Genomic DNA, 16,746 nt, shown 5'->3' with positions numbered 1-16,746 from the left:
CAAATAATTTTCTTCAGACAGGATCTTCTGTGAAGCTATTTCATTTGCAATTGCAATGGTGGGCATCCTGTCAATCAGGAGCACATTTTAGTAAACAAATCATAACCTTTTATTCCCTATTACCCGACACCTGATCACCTCCCGTTTCCTCACTGGCTGAGTACTACAGGTTCACAAGCTACTTGACGCTCCTCTACACCATATATGTACAATTTTTCTTTTTTTTCAACCCTTTAATTTCTCCTTTTTTATGTTTTGAGAATTTGTCATCTTTGTTCTACCGTTCTCACACTGCTCATCCTGTTTTTCTCAAGTTTTTACCTTATTCTGGAACAGCGAGGCCTTCTACTGTCCACTTATCTACTTAGCATTTCTCCTTATTATGACTACACAACTACCTTGAAATAAAGAAAAATAATTCTCTACTGCATAAACACAACTGTGTTTCTCACAGTTTTAACAATGGAACACTCTTTTAAATGGAGTGTGAAATATGTTCAGTTTGCTGTAAATTACAGGCCTGACAGAATAGCACGCATTAAGTAAAAAACACTGAGTGGCTGCTCTAACTGACATAAATTCTCCAGAAGTGCCCAGTACTACAGCGATGCCAATCAAAGTGATCGTCTCTGAGGCACTCTGGAAAACACCATCACAGGAGTAGTCATCGCAGATGGCTTTTACTGGAGTGAAACCAAAGGAATTCAAACAGCAATAACAACCTTGATCCACAGTGTTTGTCTTGCAATTAACAGACCAGCTTAATGTATTCTGTGAGGATCATAAGTGGATCAAGAAGTTTTGGCAGTGTTTTTTGGCAGATGTATTGCAGCAGTATCTAGAAGCATCATTAGAGCTTACAGCTCCATTAGACTAGCAGAGAAAAAAAAAAATATATATGAATTTTTTTTTTTAAAAAAAGGGGGGGGCCCTGTGCAGAATTGTTTTAAGTGGGGTGGGAGAAGTAATTCCTATGAAAAATGTTGTAAAAGCAGTTCCAAAATACTCACAATTTGTCTCCAAAAGATTTCAAATCTTCAGCTAAAAACTACAGGTTTCATTTTTAGGAAAAAAAAAAAAAAAAAAAAAAAAAAAAAAGCACCCTTTTTCTCTCTGCAACACTTTAATTCAGCTAAAAATACTTTTCTTCCCCCCACCCCCAAGTTCTATGTTTAAATGCTACTCAAAAAAGATTCAACACAAGAGAGAGAATAGAACAAACACTAAGTGGAGCACACAGAAATTGACAGCATAACAATTCAATGTACCAATTAATTTGGAACTTTATAATCTTTTGAGACATCTATATTTTAGTATTTGCTTTGTTGCAGCTTAGACCTCACTTAACTGCCAGTTTACAGGCTCTCAAGGACAGATTATTTCTCACCTGAAACCCAATGCCTAGATCTTTTGCATAAACTAACAGCTCACACAGACTAATAATTGTAGATTCGTACGACAGGATTAAATCACTTGAGCAAAAGAAGCTGAACATCAGATCTAGATACAAAATTGGACAAGCAACAAAAAGTCTAAATTTTAATTATTCTTTTCTTACAAGCTTTTGAGAAACCCACATGGTAAGCAATTGAAATACCATGTTATATTCAACCATTAAAATAAAAAAGCACATAAAATCCTTTAAGTGTTGTTGTTGTTTTTTTTAAAGAAAGTGAGTGCTGAAAAGTTTTGTGATCTGAAGCTTAAAGCTTTAACAAAGACTAAACAGTATGCCTAATTTTATCCTCTGACTGTATTAACATTGCATAATAGAACAAAAACACATAATACTGAAGAATACTGATACTGAAGAATACTGAAGAATACCTGGGGCCTGCACCCACAGTCCCGTCTGCACCTCAGGCTGAGGTGGGCCCAACTTGCTGCCTGGACTGACCTCGGACCTTACTTGTCCCTTTGCAGCTGCCAAGCCACCACTGGGCTGACAGTGAAAACTGTCCCTATTATGAGCCAGGGCTTGCTCGGGTGCTGAGGGACTGCGCACAGGTCGGTGAGGGCACTGCCCTGCCTGTGCTCAGTCACCATCGGCTCCTGGCTCAGCCTGCCTCGTGGGGTAGCTCACACTTGCTGCTCCCTCACACAAGTTCTCTGAAATGCAACTTTCCTCCTTCAGAACGGTGACAGGGAGAAGTAGTGTCCATCCATTTGATTTCAGTGACCAAGATGTCAATTAAAAGCTACTAGAGGGTTCCCCTTTTTCACAGCTACAACAATTTCATTTCCCTAGAATTTAAAATTTTAAGTCTTTCCTCCTCTTCCAATTAACTTGCCATTCCTCGTCTCATCCTCCACTTAAAAACATTAAAGACAACAAACTGGAGCTATTTGGAATAAAAGCATAGAACAAGGTCAGTGATCAAGGCCTGCCAGAGACAACACCAAGGCAGATAGCCCACTTCTCAAAGATCACAACATGTGCCTCAGCTGCTGATGGCAATGAGAGACATTACAGAGAGCGAGCTCCGGCTTACACTCAGACCTGTTGTGGCAGCACAACAAAACTAACAAAAGAGTAGAATATCTGGGGAAGGAGTTGATGCTTCAGTGATTTCATGACCAGCAGTAAATACGGAAAAACAAATTTTTGGCTGAATTTGGTCCAAGTGTCAGGCAGAGTGCTCTTAATCTTACAACATGGATTTCCAGCATTTTCTTCAGACAGAAGCTCTTGGAAATACTAATGGAGTATGTTGCTATGCCATTCTATGAACACAACAGTGAAAATATTTTATTTTACAAACCCTAACACACCACTCTAGCATTTAGAAGGCTTAAGTGTTTTAGTATGCAAAATTTGAAGAAGAATGAGAAAATGATCTCAGCACAGGATTCTATTCAGCTTTAAAAAGGGAAGTTGAGATGAAAATGTGACCAAATTAAAGCTATTTATTTTCTATCTTAATCATGTTCAGTAACTAAACCACTTCATAAAATGTTCGAGTAACATTAACACAACATTAAACCAAGCAACATCAAATTGTACTCCTGAATAGAAACATTGATTTATTTTTTTAACTGTTCCTAAGTCTGCAAAAGCCTTCTGAAACTTGAAGCATGGAGAACTTGGACTAAGTCTGAAGAGAAGCAGAAGTGATTGCCCCTCTGAGACCATACTTTCCCAAACATTTGACTGCTGATTCACAAAAAACTAACTCCACAATCAGTAAGATTGTAAAGTAGGTATATTTATTCAGCGCTGGGAGGCATGGGGGGTAGTCCCACCAAAGTCATACGTGCAATTCGCTCGCTTGCATTTTCTTTTATCCCCTAAAATATTACATATGCATTAAGTTTCACAACTCATCTATGCATATTCATTTCCTAGCTCTGCCTAGCCCCGCTTTGTATGCTAATTATCTTATCAGTCCTTCTGCGCTTGCGTAGTACTCTCTGGTGGTTGTCCAGGTGGTCATCAGGATGAAGTAGGATGTCTTCATCAGAGTTGCACTTTTCACCTCATCTCCCTGAGCATGCTCTCTGAGCCCTTGGTCACAATCTGGGCCATAAGGTTGGTTTGGTCTGGTTCTCAGTGTCTGAGGGGCTCCTGTTAACTCGAGGCCTTGCATGTTTGACATTCTTTATCTTATCCTTTTATAAACAGTCCTCCTTCTCTTTGCGCCCTTGGTCACAGCCCGAACCATAAGGTTGGTTTGATCTGGTCCTTGGGGTCCCAGGGGCTCATCTGGAGGCCTAAGCGCAGCACAGGCACAGTACATTGCAAATGTAGCACATATTAAGCAACGAGTGTTGCCTACATATTTATTCTTAATCAGTTGCTCTCTAATTTCTAATCCCATGTTTCATTAGGGTACCATGGGCCTGTTCAATAACTGCTTGACCCACGGGGAGAATGCGGTATACCTGTCAGATGTTGAATGCCCCACTGTTGAAAAAAAAAAAAGTGGGTTGCATGGGCCCCTTATCCTGGCCCATTATCTGTTTAAATTATTTTTGGAACTCCTAATTTTGCAAAAGCTGACAAAATATGTTTACACACATCCTTTGCCTTTTCTCCTGCATGAACCAATGCAAAAATACAATCAGAAAAGGTATCAGTTGAAACATAAACATAGCTAAATTTTCCAAATTCTGGCACGTGTTTAACAAACAGTCCTTTAAGTCTATTGCTATTAATGTGTCCATGACGGGGGGCGCATAGTTGAAGATGGTAATCCTGGTTGAAGTGCTCCCATATCTTCCATGACTTCATTAATTTTTCTCAGATCATAAAACGGTCTTCATTTTCCATTCCCTTCCTTGATTACAAACACCAGAGAGTTCCAGGGCTAGTTGTGGGAACAATATGTCTCGCTTTAAGTTGTTAAGCAACTTGGCCTTTGGGCCCTACGTATCCTATTCCTCCTGGGTTGAAGGGAAACAGATCCAGCTCCTGCTCAGGGCCTATAGGGCCTGGATCAAAAGATATGTCCAGGTCACCAGGGGGTGTAACAGCAAAGGCCTGCGATGGCAGTAGCGGCGGGTGGGGGGGGTGATGGTGTACCAGAAGGATCGGTGGATGAGCCTGCAGGTCTGTCACTATCTGGCAAACCACACATTTCTGATTGTGGTCCCACATGGCTCTTTAAGGCCTCAGAGATTACTTGCCAGGTGCCAAGCAATTCCACTGCAACGTTGTCATTTTTAACAGCAGAGTCCCACACCTTGACCTCAATTTAGTCCCATGTTTCAGGATCATAAACTGTCTGATTGTTAATAAAGGGAACAAACTGTAAGGTTACCAGGACATTTTTGTTTCTAAGGACATACGATTCCCCATAACACACAACTGCTTACCTTTGGCCAGTGAGGGGCAGTTGTGTGCGTGGGTCCGCTTCTCCCAGCTTGAGACTCTTTCCAGCTCCAGTGCGCCAATTTCCAGCGACTTTTTATACTAGCCTCTTTCCAGCTCCGGTGCACCTATTTCCAGTGACTTTCTATACAAGTTTCTTTGAGTGGTTTGCTGAGTTTGGCCAAACCTATCTTCATGAGGCGATAAATGTCCTTGTTCCTGTCCTGGTACCTGTTCTGCTAGCCTGTCCCTATTTATTCATTTTTTGTTTTTGTCCCTGTTCTGTTAGCCTGTCCTTGTTCCTGTTCTTCAGGTCCCTGTTTGTTTTCTTCATGTTCCTATTCGGGTGCCATTTGTGGCGTAACTTGGCTCTGGTGAGGCCGCACCTCGAGTACTGCGTTCAGGTTTGGGCCCCTCGCTACAAGAAGGACATGGAGGTGCTTAAGCGAGTCCAGAGAAGGGCAACAAGGCTGGTGAGGGGTCTGGAGAACAAGTCTTACGAGGAGCGGCTGAGGGAGCTGGGACTGTTTAGCCTGGAGGAGGCTCAGGGGCGACCTTATTGTTCTCTAGAGGTACCTTGAAGGAGGCTGTAGCGAGGTGGGGGTTGGTCTATGCTCCCACGTGCCTGGTGACAGGACGAGGGGGAATGGGCTAAAGTTGCGCCAGGGGAGGTTTAGGTTGGATATTAGGAAGAACTTCTTTACTGAAAGGGTTGTTAGGCATTGGGATAGGCTGCCCAGGGAAGTGGTTGAGTCACCATCCCTGGAGGTCTTTAAAAGACGTTTAGATGTAGAGCTTAGGGATATGGTTTAGTGGAAGATTTGTTAGCGTTAGGTCAGAGGTTGGACTCGGTGATCTTGGAGGTCTCTTCCAACCTAGACTATTCTGTGATTCTGTGATTCTGTAATGACCACACAGCCACCAGGGTTATTTTAGGATCAGTAACTGCTACTTCTTTATTGATGACATAACTTCATTATACATCTGTTGCATCCCCATACTGAGGACAGGCTCCCTTCTTATACCATTCCCCCACAGCAGTCGTTTTCCACTAATTATTCATTGGTCAACAACTTTGCCTGGCAACAGCAAACACACAGCAACTTCCATGCCTTAATGGCTGGAGAACAAGCAACCCGAGTCGGCAGGGTGTCTCTTGAACCACTCTTCTTTGTTCCCTCTAAACTCTTTACATTCCTGATGGCCTCATCCTTAAGAGCCAGATGTTATCACCAACGATGGGGCTTGTTGACCCCCATGGCCACACTCCCACAGATCTCATCCCTCTACCTTCTGGAACTTTTTCTGTGTATCTTGCCAGGCTTCAATCACAAGATGAACTTTCAAGAGCCCTTGGGATACCGGGTCCTCGAGATTCATCCCCGAGTACTTTCTCATTCTGACTCCAAGTCTCTCATATGATTTCTGTGTTGTGCACTATAACTCAAGCCACGATCGGCAAATGGGTATTTCTGCCCTGCTGGTATTAGCCCTGGTCCTGGAGGATGAGCTCTTTCCCATTCTTGTATAGCAGCTCTCCTCCTGATCATTTCAATTTCTTCCCCTGTAAACAACATACTTAGTACAGACATCATTTCCCCCCCAAGAGTATAAGGCCCTAGGAACTGGTCTAATTGTTCAGCTATCCTGATGAGGTCTTCAATTAAGGAGGACCTCCTTCTTAAAACCCCTAACACCTCTCTGCCGGTAAGGAGTGGGGGTAGTTCACCTAAGAGGATACACAGTTAGTGTTAGTACTCTATCAGGGAAGGCAAAATTCTCAGTATCTCTTCTACCTTGTTCTAATTCTTACCAGAGCCTAGAGTACACTCTTCTCTAGGGACGGTGTTAATTGCAGTCCCTGTCTCCCTTCCTGGAGCGACTGCTGCTGTCACCAGTGCAATATTAGGATTATGGGGAACATAACTTGGCTCCTTCCCCAAAAAAGGAATCTTACAGTTTACATATAAATTTAAAGCCTGAATTTTCATCAGACTTGTATTTTGGCCAAAATATTGCTGTTTCCTTAATTGGTTTTGTCCAGACTGATACACAATATTTAACCATTTTCTTTTTTTATCATTTCCTCTAATTTAGGGATTATTTTTCCAATTTCTTATCATTCTTCAGGAAGAACTGTCAGTAGGCACTCCCCCAGGGATATCTCCCTGTCGACTGGAACCCATACTTTCCCATTTCTCCTAGCCCTTGTCAGTGTGCTGCTACAGAAATTTCCCTCCTGCAGGGTACCACGTACTAACATTCTAATTCTGGAAAATGGGGGTGTACTGCCAAGCACTTTACCGTGCAAGGGGTACCGCACACCTATGATTTTACCAGATTCCCTGGTGTACTGCCAAGCACTTCACCATGCAAGGGGTACCATACACCAAATCTCTGGAGACTCTTCCTTTCTCTCTCTTATCTCATGCTTCGTCTGTCTCCAGCCGTGCCCCTCACGGAGCTACAGAATTGCGGATCAGGACTCCACACTCGCTTCGTACAAAAGTACATCTCACTCACACATCACACAGAGTTTCACCCGACCCCCAGGGCAATACTTAATATTTCTTACCTTGGTCTGTGCACAGAGTTACTGGATCAATTCTTAAACCTGGAGTGCCTACCTTCTTCCCTTCCCCACTACTTCATGGATCCTGCCTCTTTAATCAGTCTCGGGCCCTCTGTAGGCTCTCCGCAGAACTGCCACCATCGATGCACAGGACTGCAGAAATCAGCGGGGCATGCCTTCCTGCTGCTGCAGCAGTGGGGCTCCCTGGTAGGTGACTGGATCCCAGACGAGCCCCCAAATTGTGAGAAACACTCTGTAGCCAATAACATAGGCTCAGGCGAGGATCTCAGTGAAGGAGCAATTTTATTCGCGACTGCAATGGCAGGCGTCCCACAAGCAGGAGCGCACCTGCTAGTACATAGTACAGTTTATATACTTTCTTTCTCAAAGACCAGGACCCTCCCATTTCCCCATTGACTGGGTAATCCAGGTTCACAACCTATCCGATGGTTCACAGACAATACGGACCTTCAGTTGCCAGCCTGTTAAATTTCAAATTTCTTTTGACTTTTTTACTGTATGAAGTAGTAATGTTTCTTCACTTATCTGACTTGACACCATGATTTTCACCTAATTGCTCTAAGGAGTCTGGTTGTCTGCATTTTACAAGGTTGTCTGTTAAGCTTTCTTATCACTGCAAGCGTATCTCAATCCTTCCCTCTAAACAACGTAACTCTGTGCAAAAACAACATTTTTATTCCCCTAATTCCCCCCTTTTCTTCTTTATAAATTGATGATTTTTGCAAAATTACACTGCACGCTCCTCCTTATGAGGTTATTAATAAATCTAATACTATTCAATCCTAGAGTACTATTTTTGCAAACTTATCAAACTTATTTTCTAGTTCTTCAATTATAGCTGAGATATTTACAATAGCATTTTCTAATTCACAGACCATTCATTTTTTTTCCCCCCAGGTTTACTAATTTTTCAAGTATCGACATAAAGCAGAATTAATTTTTATTTTCGAAGTAGTAAATCTCAATGTCAGTTGGATATTAGAAAACAGATATTTAGAAAATAGATTAATTATAATATTTATTAAATTAGTTCATAAATATTAATAAAATATTAATAATATATAATAGATTATAGGTAATAATATATAATAGATAAGAAAGAGCAGTCAGGCATCAGAACAGGTTGCCCAGGGAGGTGGTGGAGTCACTGTCCCTGGGGGTGTTCAAGGAAAGGTTGGACAGGGTGCCTGGGGACACGGGCTATTGGGTGACATTGGTGGTAGGGGGGTGGTTGGACCAGATGATCCTGGTTTTCTGACCTTAATGTTTCTGTGATTCTATGTTACAGTGATGAGAGGCTAGAGCCTGGGCTGGAAAACATCATGTGGAACACGGGAGGTGCAGGGCAGTCCCTGTGGTCAGGGGGCTGTCTTTCTCTCAGGCAAGCCAAATGGCCCAGGGGAGCCAGCCCCAGAAAAGGGGCCCTCAGCGCCCCCAACCCTCCTCCTTCCCCCATGTGAGGACATCTCCCAGGCCATTCCCAACAGATGCCTTTGGCCACGCGTGGGCCACTTCATCACAGAGGCTTGCTGAGGTCACAACGGCCACCACTGCCTCATGGGCCCTATAAAACAGGCCCCCTGCAGCTAGCCCGCCACTCGCTGAGCTACAAGGAGACCAGAGGCAGCAAGGCGAGAAGCGGCTCTGCTTGGTTTGTGAGGACAGCCATGGCATCCAGAGCAGCAGCAAGAAGGAAGGCAGCTGGCAAGGAAACATGTCACAGGCAGAGAGAGAGCGCCAGCAGCACCAGATACAGCAGCACTCGAGGGACATCTGGTGCGCAGCCTACAGTTATGTATAAGCAATACCATTGGCACCACAGGCATGAAAATCAAGCCGACAGCGGCATGGGACCTCAGGGCAGAACAGGTCAACCCCCTGGTGTGGCACCCTGGCCAGAAAACATGCCAGATCGAAGGCATCCTGTTCAGGCAGTCCCAGGCAAAGACTGGCTCATCCTCCTGCCCAACACCATGGAGCCCATGGAGCTGAATCCACCAGAAGGGGAGGCAATGGAAGTGGATCCACCGCAGCCAGAATGGACCTGGGACTACCCTGGCACGTCTTCACTCTGTGCCATCAGGAAGCACAAACTGCAGCACGGGAGTGCCCGGCCAGCTCCCTACTTGTTGCTCAGGCCCCATCCCAAGCATTAGCTTGGAGCCCCCAAATCTCATGGACATCCCCCAGGCTTGCCTGCAAGATGTCCCAGCAATAAACAACTCTTGCCAGTTCTCAGGGGTTGTGTGAGTGCTTCTTTCCCATCCCCCAGCCCTTCTGCACAGAGCCTCGAGGAAGAGCACAAGAGAGGACACAGCTCCCTTCGGGCTGCCCGAGGAGTCCCCAAGGGTCACCATGCACCTTTAACACTTGTGAAAATAGACTGAGGGGTGAAAATAGTAGTGTGTAAGTGATTATAGGTGGCTCATTTCTTATATTAGGAGTGAGTTTCTATATCTGAGTAATTGGTAACGACAGCCATGGGGAAGGCATGTACAAGTCTATGGGACCTGATGACATGAATCCCAGGGTCCTGAGGGAACTGGCTGATGGAGTTGCCAAGCCTCTCCCCATCACAGCTGAAAAGTCCTGGCATTGGGCAATGTCCCCAGGTATGAGCCCATCCTTTCTCAGCCGTTCTTACTGTCGTCTCAGTAGTCAGGAGCACTTGGAACAGTCCACCCCAAAGAGACCTCCCAAAGAGGATGACAGCCCAAGTGTATAGTTCTTAAGAAAAGCATCTTTTGTCTCAAACTGAGGTAATCCATTCCCTTTGTCCATGTACAGCAATCCAAATAATATTTCATATGGTGAAAGTCCAACATCTTTTCTTGGTGCAGTTTGAATTAGGGGAAGTGCCAAAGGTAAGCACTTTGTTTGGGGAAGCTGAGTTTCAATTGCTTCTTTACTGTCTGATCCGCTCCACCCTTCCAGAAGAGGAAGGGGGCCAAGGAGTGTGAAATTTCCACTTAATTCCTAGAGTCCACATTAGCCCTTGCAATATTTCTGACATGAAGTGATTTCCTTGATCAGAGGCAATATTTTCAACAATTCCATACCTGGAAGTTACTTGTTCTAGAATTTAGTTACTATGTTCACAGTAGCAGATACTGAAGGGAAAGCTTCCACCCACCCTGACAAATGATCTACCAAGACTAGTAAGTATTTAAATCTACCTGCTCTAAGGAGTTCTGTAAAATCTACCTGTACATTTTGGAAGCATTGAATTCCTGGTTCTCGCTCCCCTTGGGCTGAGTGCAGATAATTTTCCTGTTTACCTTTTGACATACTACACAACTCCTGCGTACTTGTTCAGCCAGAGTACATATATTCCTACACATACACATTGCCATAGCACAGCGTCACACGTTGCTTGAATTCCCCAATGACCCTCTTGATGTAAAACCGTTAATATTTGCCTCATTAGCACTTTATTCAGCATTTCTCTCCCATCAGGGAGTATCTGTTTTCCTTCGGACTTTGTGACTCCTAACTCCTTAAAAACCTCTTTCTTTTAAAACTTTTACTTCTTTTTAGTTTTGGGTAGGGGTAGCTCAACAATTCCCTGAATCCTCTCTGGATTTATTCTTTATTCCCTCTCAGACACAAGATGCCCTAAATATTTGTCTACTTTTTCTACAAATTTTAAATTTATTTTCCAATGCTTTCAAGCCCTGTTTTCCCAGAAAGTCAAATAGTTTGTCAAATAGTCAAATCAGACTTACTCTTTTATAACAAGAATATTACTGGAACTATAATACAGAAGAAGCAAGGTAAATCCATCACCTCTGGTAACAAGAGAAGCTCAAAAACCATCATAACAACAACAAAAAAAAGTAAGAGAAGACATAAGCCTTTTGTGAGAAAAATCTCAAATAATTTTCTTCAGACAGGATCTTCTGTGAAGCTATTTCATTTGCAATTGCAATGGTGGGCACCCTGTCAATCAGGAGCACATTTTAGTAAACAAATCATAACCTTTTATTCCCTATTACCCGACACCTGATCACCTCCCGTTTCCTCACTGGCTGAGTACTACAGGTTCACAGAATCACACAGAATCACAGAATTTCTAGGTTGGAAGAGACCTCAAGATCATCGAGTCCAACCTCTAACCTAACACTAACAGTCCCCACTAAACCATATCCCTAAGCTCTACAGCTAAACGTCTTTTGAAGACTTCCAGGGATGGTGACTCCACCACCTCCCTGGGCAGCCTGTTCCAATGCCTCACAACCCTTTCAGTAAAGAAGCTCTTCCTAACATCTAACCTAAAACTCCCCTGGCGCAACTTTAGCCCATTCCCCCTCGTCCTGTCACCAGGCACGTGGGAGAACAGGCCAACCCCCACCTCGCTACAGCCTCCTTTAAGGTATCTGTAGAGAGCGATAAGGTCGCCCCTGAGCCTCCTCTTCTCCAGGCTGAATAAGCCCAGCTCCTTCAGCCGCTCCTCGTAGGACTTGTTCTCCAGGCCCCTCACCAGCTTCGTCGCCCTTCTTTGGACCCGCTCAAGCACCTCGATGTCCTTCTTGTAGCGAGGGGCCCAAAACTGAACACAGTACTCGAGGTGCGGCCTCACCAGAGCCGAGTACAGGGGGACGATCACCTCCCTAGCCCTGCTGGTCACACTATTTCTGATACAAGCCAGGATGCCGTTGGCCTTCTTGGCCACCTGAGCACACTGCTGGCTCATATTCAGCCGACTGTCCACTATCACTCCCAGGTCCTTCTCCGCCTGGCAGCTCTCCAACCACTCATCTCCCAGCCTGTAGCTCTGCTTGGGGTTATTACGCCCCAGGTGCAGGACCCGGCACTTGGCCTTGTTAAACTTCATGCAGTTGACCTCAGCCCATTGGTGCAGCCTATCCAGATCCTCCTGTAGAGCAGGATCCTACCCTCGAGCAGATCGACACACGCACCTAACTTGGTGTCATCTGCAAACTTACTGAGGGTGCACTCAATGCCCTCGTCCAGATCATTGATGAAGATGTTAAAGGGGACCGGCCCCAGCACCGAGCCCTGGGGGACGCCACTAGTGACTGGCCTCCAACTGGATTTGACTCCATTTACCACAACTCTCTGGGCCCGGCTATCCAGCCAGTTTCTAACCCAACGAAGCGTGCGCCAGTCCAAGGCAAGAGCAGCCAGTTTCTTGAGGAGAATGCTGTGGGAGACGGTGTCAAAAGCCTTGCTGAAGTCAAGGTAGACCACATCCACAGCCTTTCCCTCGTCCACCCAGCGCGACACTTTGTCATAGAAGGAGATCAGGTTCGTCAAGCAGGACCTGCCTTCCATAAACCCATGCTGACTGGGCCTGATCGCCTGCTTGCCCTTCAAGTGCCGCATGATGACTCCCAAGAGGATCTGCTCCATGAGCTTCCCTGGTACTGAGGTCAAACTGACAGGCCTGTAGTTCCCCGGGTCAGCCCTCCGGCCCTTCTTGTAGATGGGCGTCACATTCGCTAGCCGCCAGTCAGCTGGGACCTCCCCCGATAGCCAGGACTGCTGATAAATGATGGATAGTGGCTTGGCCAGCTCCTCTGCCAGTTCTCTCAGTACCCTTGGGTGGATCCCATCCGGCCCCATCGACTTGTGCACATCCAAGTGCCGTAGCAGGTCACCAACCAGTTCTTCACAAGCTACTCGACGCTCCTCTACACCATGTATGTACAATTTTTCTTTTTTTCAACCCTTTAATTTCTCCTTTTTTATGTTTTGAGAATTTGTCATCTTTGTTCTACCGTTCTCACACTGCTCATCCTGTTTTTCTCAAGTTTTTACCTTATTCTGGAACAGCGAGGCCTTCTACTGTCCACTTATCTACTTAGCATTTCTCCTTATTATGACTACACAACTACCTTGGAATAAAGAAAAATAATTCTCTACTACATAAACACAACTGTGTTTCTCACAATGTTGATACACACATGCATACTTCCCAAAGATCAAAACATCAAAATGTTCAAATATTATCCTGAATGAGTATATTGACAACCCAACTTGGGGGAAATAGTCAAAACATCATACTATTCTGGTGTGAAAGCAGGAAAAAAAAAAAAAACTTGAAACCTTAGGAATAGAAAAATATTCATATGAAATGTGGATTTGCACAAGTGCCTTACTATGGATAAAACATCTTAACGAGCAAGGAGATAAGCAAGCCACACTTGCCAATCTCCTTTTTATTTTCTATTATTTAGCCTCTCATTGAATTGATAAGGTGTATATATTTTTTTTTTCTTTGCTTTTGGTGTTTGTTTTTGTTTCTCTGTTTGTTTTGTTTTTAAAAAGGCTAGATAAGCAATGCTTCTTTCACAACTTAATCCAATATGTGAAAATCCTTGGGTATAAAGACTGAGGCAAGAGAATGCTACTAATAAAAATTAGAAAGGGCAAAGAGAACATTAAAAGCTGTCTTATAAATCTGTGAAGGAGCTGAAGAGCACTGTGTACTTTGAAAACTCACTTCCATAACAGGTCCATAAAAACAAGTCAACATAGTTGGTCAGAACTTTTAAAGCCACTTCCTGCTGACTGGAATCTGGTTTTGTGACTGAACTGCTACTGTAGCAACAGTGACTACTTTCTGAAAAAAAATACATTTTCAAATAAACCTAAAACAAGAATTTAATTCCAGGCTTTTTTGCTTCTTCACAGCAATTGTTGCTTTGTTTTCTCCTAATTCTGATTCTTCCTTTATCCTGAACTTCTTGAAGAGCCTATACATCCTTTGCTGCACTTATCATGTATCATTGCCATTATGGAAGTTGTAATCCTATTACAGCTCCAACCTGAACAAGAAAACTAAAAACAAAGTACTTTATCTAAAATTGCAAGGAGTGAATGAGCTACAGAATTTATGCACTGATTTTTGTGCAAAGAAAATCCATACACTCATACATCTCAGCTGGGTACATGATTCTGGAAAGTAAGCTTTTCCATTGTGGCTCCCTTTGAAACATGAAGTAAAATAGAAGTCTTTTCCTACTTCAAGAACAAAGCAGACTACTGCAGTTGCTTATTTCTCCAAGAACAATTTCTGCATTGTCTTAGCATGCTTTTCTCACTAATTAGAACATAGAATAATAGAATCATAGAATATCCCGAGTTGGAAGGGACCCATAAGGATCATCAAGTCCAACTCCTGGCACCGTACAGGTCTACCCAAAAGTTTAGACCATGTGACTAAGTGCACATTCCTTCATTTTAGCAGATTATTCCTTAAAACAACTAAAAACACCTTATGGCATCATAGCATAAGCTTGGACAGGAGTAAAACAAACTTGAATTTGAACTTAAATATTTATATGTCTTCCAGAAAAAACTCAGATGAGCCTTATCTACTTCTACTTCAGCTCCTCTAAAACTACATTTCAAAGCAATTCAAATGAGGTTGTATGAACTTGCCTTGAAATGAGAAGCATGTCACCTAAGTGACATCACAGCAGTCCAGAAAATAATAATGACAATAAAAAGCAGCATTAAGGTCTACTCTTGTGGTCTTAATTTAATTCACGCATTTTCTATTGTGCCACTCGTTAAAAAAAAATGTATCATTTTGCATGACATCTGCCATGTGAGGTGATTTCATACAAATAACAAAAAATCTGAAGTTTACTAAGACTATGAGTAAGGTACTTTTTCCCATTTGTTTCCTACATGATATAATAAAGGTTCTTACACACAAAAATAAACTAAAAAAGTTTTAAAGCCATGTTTAGTAGCATGAGTGAATGGCTGTCTTCTATCTCAGGAAGATACTCTCTACAGAGATGTGCTTATCTTACAGGGTTTCAGATTATAGGTATATTCCATTTCATATAATCAAATTTGGGAATCTAGGGCTAAACATCAGATTTTCTGGCAGAACAGAAAGTTGCTTTAATAAAGAAGAGCATTCTGCATTGCCCTTTAGGTAGACGTTACCTTCCTTGTATTTTCTAACAAGGAAGAAACCAAAAATGGCAACCAGCCATGGTCTTTCGTACCCTTACCTCTTCAAAGCTCTTCGTTGAAATTATTTACAACAATATTTCAGGGCAGGCAGGAGAATTTTGTATGTTTTGGATTAAAAAGAAAATATCTTGAGCCAGAGATATTACCTTGATGACTAAGAGGTATGGCACACCCTGCTAAAGCCACAGGCCAAGTTCCCTAATCAATCAGGTTATAGCTTTTATGAGCTATATTATGTTCTCCATTATAAAACCTATTGTCACAACAGAAGAATATCATTTATAGATAGATAGATAGATAATCATGCCCCCAAGACAGAGGGGAAAAATGATGACACTGAGTGACACAGTTTTCATGAGTTAGTACAATGGAACTGCAGAATTCAAGTGTCTTAAGTTCTGATAAAAATAAGGTAACACACTGTAGATACACTCTCAGGTCTTTTTTTCCCTTGGTCAAAGTATCAAAGCTTAGTTCTGTATGGAAATTTTTCAAACAGAATTCAAAGTACAATTCAGTGGAAATTAAAGACTTGTTCTTCCCAGCTATAGTTAATATGAACTAATATAGTTCATATAGTTAGTTAGGATAGTTAATATGAAATCTTTAGAGGAAAAGTATTAAAATCTTTGAATTAAAATATTAGAAGTGTTCTGATTTCAGAAACTAACACTTTCCATTTTGGCCTACTAAAATAACTAAAGACATTTCAGGAATTTCAATGTTAGTGCAAGCTTAACCTCACTGCGGCATTACTATCACTAACACTAGGGCAGACAAGTTAGGTCAGAATAGAAAAATCTGTTATTTTCTAAGGTATACAGCCTTCCAATGTTCCTCTCCAACCATAAGATAATAGAGGATAAAGGGGAAAAAGCATGCCTAAGGTAATTCTTTTATAAAGAAAGGAAGTTTACTTTTTGGTTAAATTAATTCAATTTCTTTCCTCAGGTCTTGATTGGGTAAAAAAAAAAAAAAAAAAAAAAAAAAAAAAAAAAGTATTCTTAAAACATTCATAATGAAAAATCTGAAATTTCCCACCAATAATTTCACCTTGTGTCATTAGAAAAATCTTATGATGGAAAACTTTCTGTATGTTCCACATTTTTTTAAGATACAAAGGTGAACGGCTTATCAAAGTGGTTAGCAATCTATTTGTACCTTTGTCCTTTCACATTTATAAAATATGCACTTGCCTACATTGTTTTTAATTTCCTACTCTAACATATCTAAATGTCACGAGTAGAACTCTGGCTTAAGTTGTTCTATTAGCACTCATTCATTGACTGAAATAACAGAAAAACAAGGCAAATTTTTGCAAGTTTTGTAAAACTGGTTCATAGAGTTCTATGCAGCAAAAAGTTATTTTTATTTGAAAATAAATAAA

The 16,746-nt window shown here is 42.4% G+C and overlaps 2 long non-coding RNA genes across 2 annotated transcripts in view; both read right to left on the bottom strand.

Moving 5' to 3' along the window:
- Positions 1 to 16,746, bottom strand: part of LOC118168401 — an 83,879-nt gene that overhangs the window by 59,004 nt on the left and 8,129 nt on the right. The gene's annotated exons all lie outside the window — the stretch shown is intronic.
- LOC118168402 lies at positions 6,253 to 15,334 on the bottom strand. Its single transcript, XR_004751531.1, has 3 exons — positions 15,325 to 15,334; positions 10,682 to 10,692; positions 6,253 to 6,388 (listed from the first exon to the last, which is right to left on the bottom strand). It is a non-coding gene; the product is annotated as an uncharacterized LOC118168402 (long non-coding RNA).

The sequence above is a fragment of the Oxyura jamaicensis genome, chromosome 5 (assembly GCF_011077185.1).
Source record: "Oxyura jamaicensis isolate SHBP4307 breed ruddy duck chromosome 5, BPBGC_Ojam_1.0, whole genome shotgun sequence".
NCBI classification, from domain to species: Eukaryota; Metazoa; Chordata; class Aves; order Anseriformes; family Anatidae; genus Oxyura; species Oxyura jamaicensis.
This window is presented reverse-complemented; position numbering and strand designations above follow the sequence as displayed.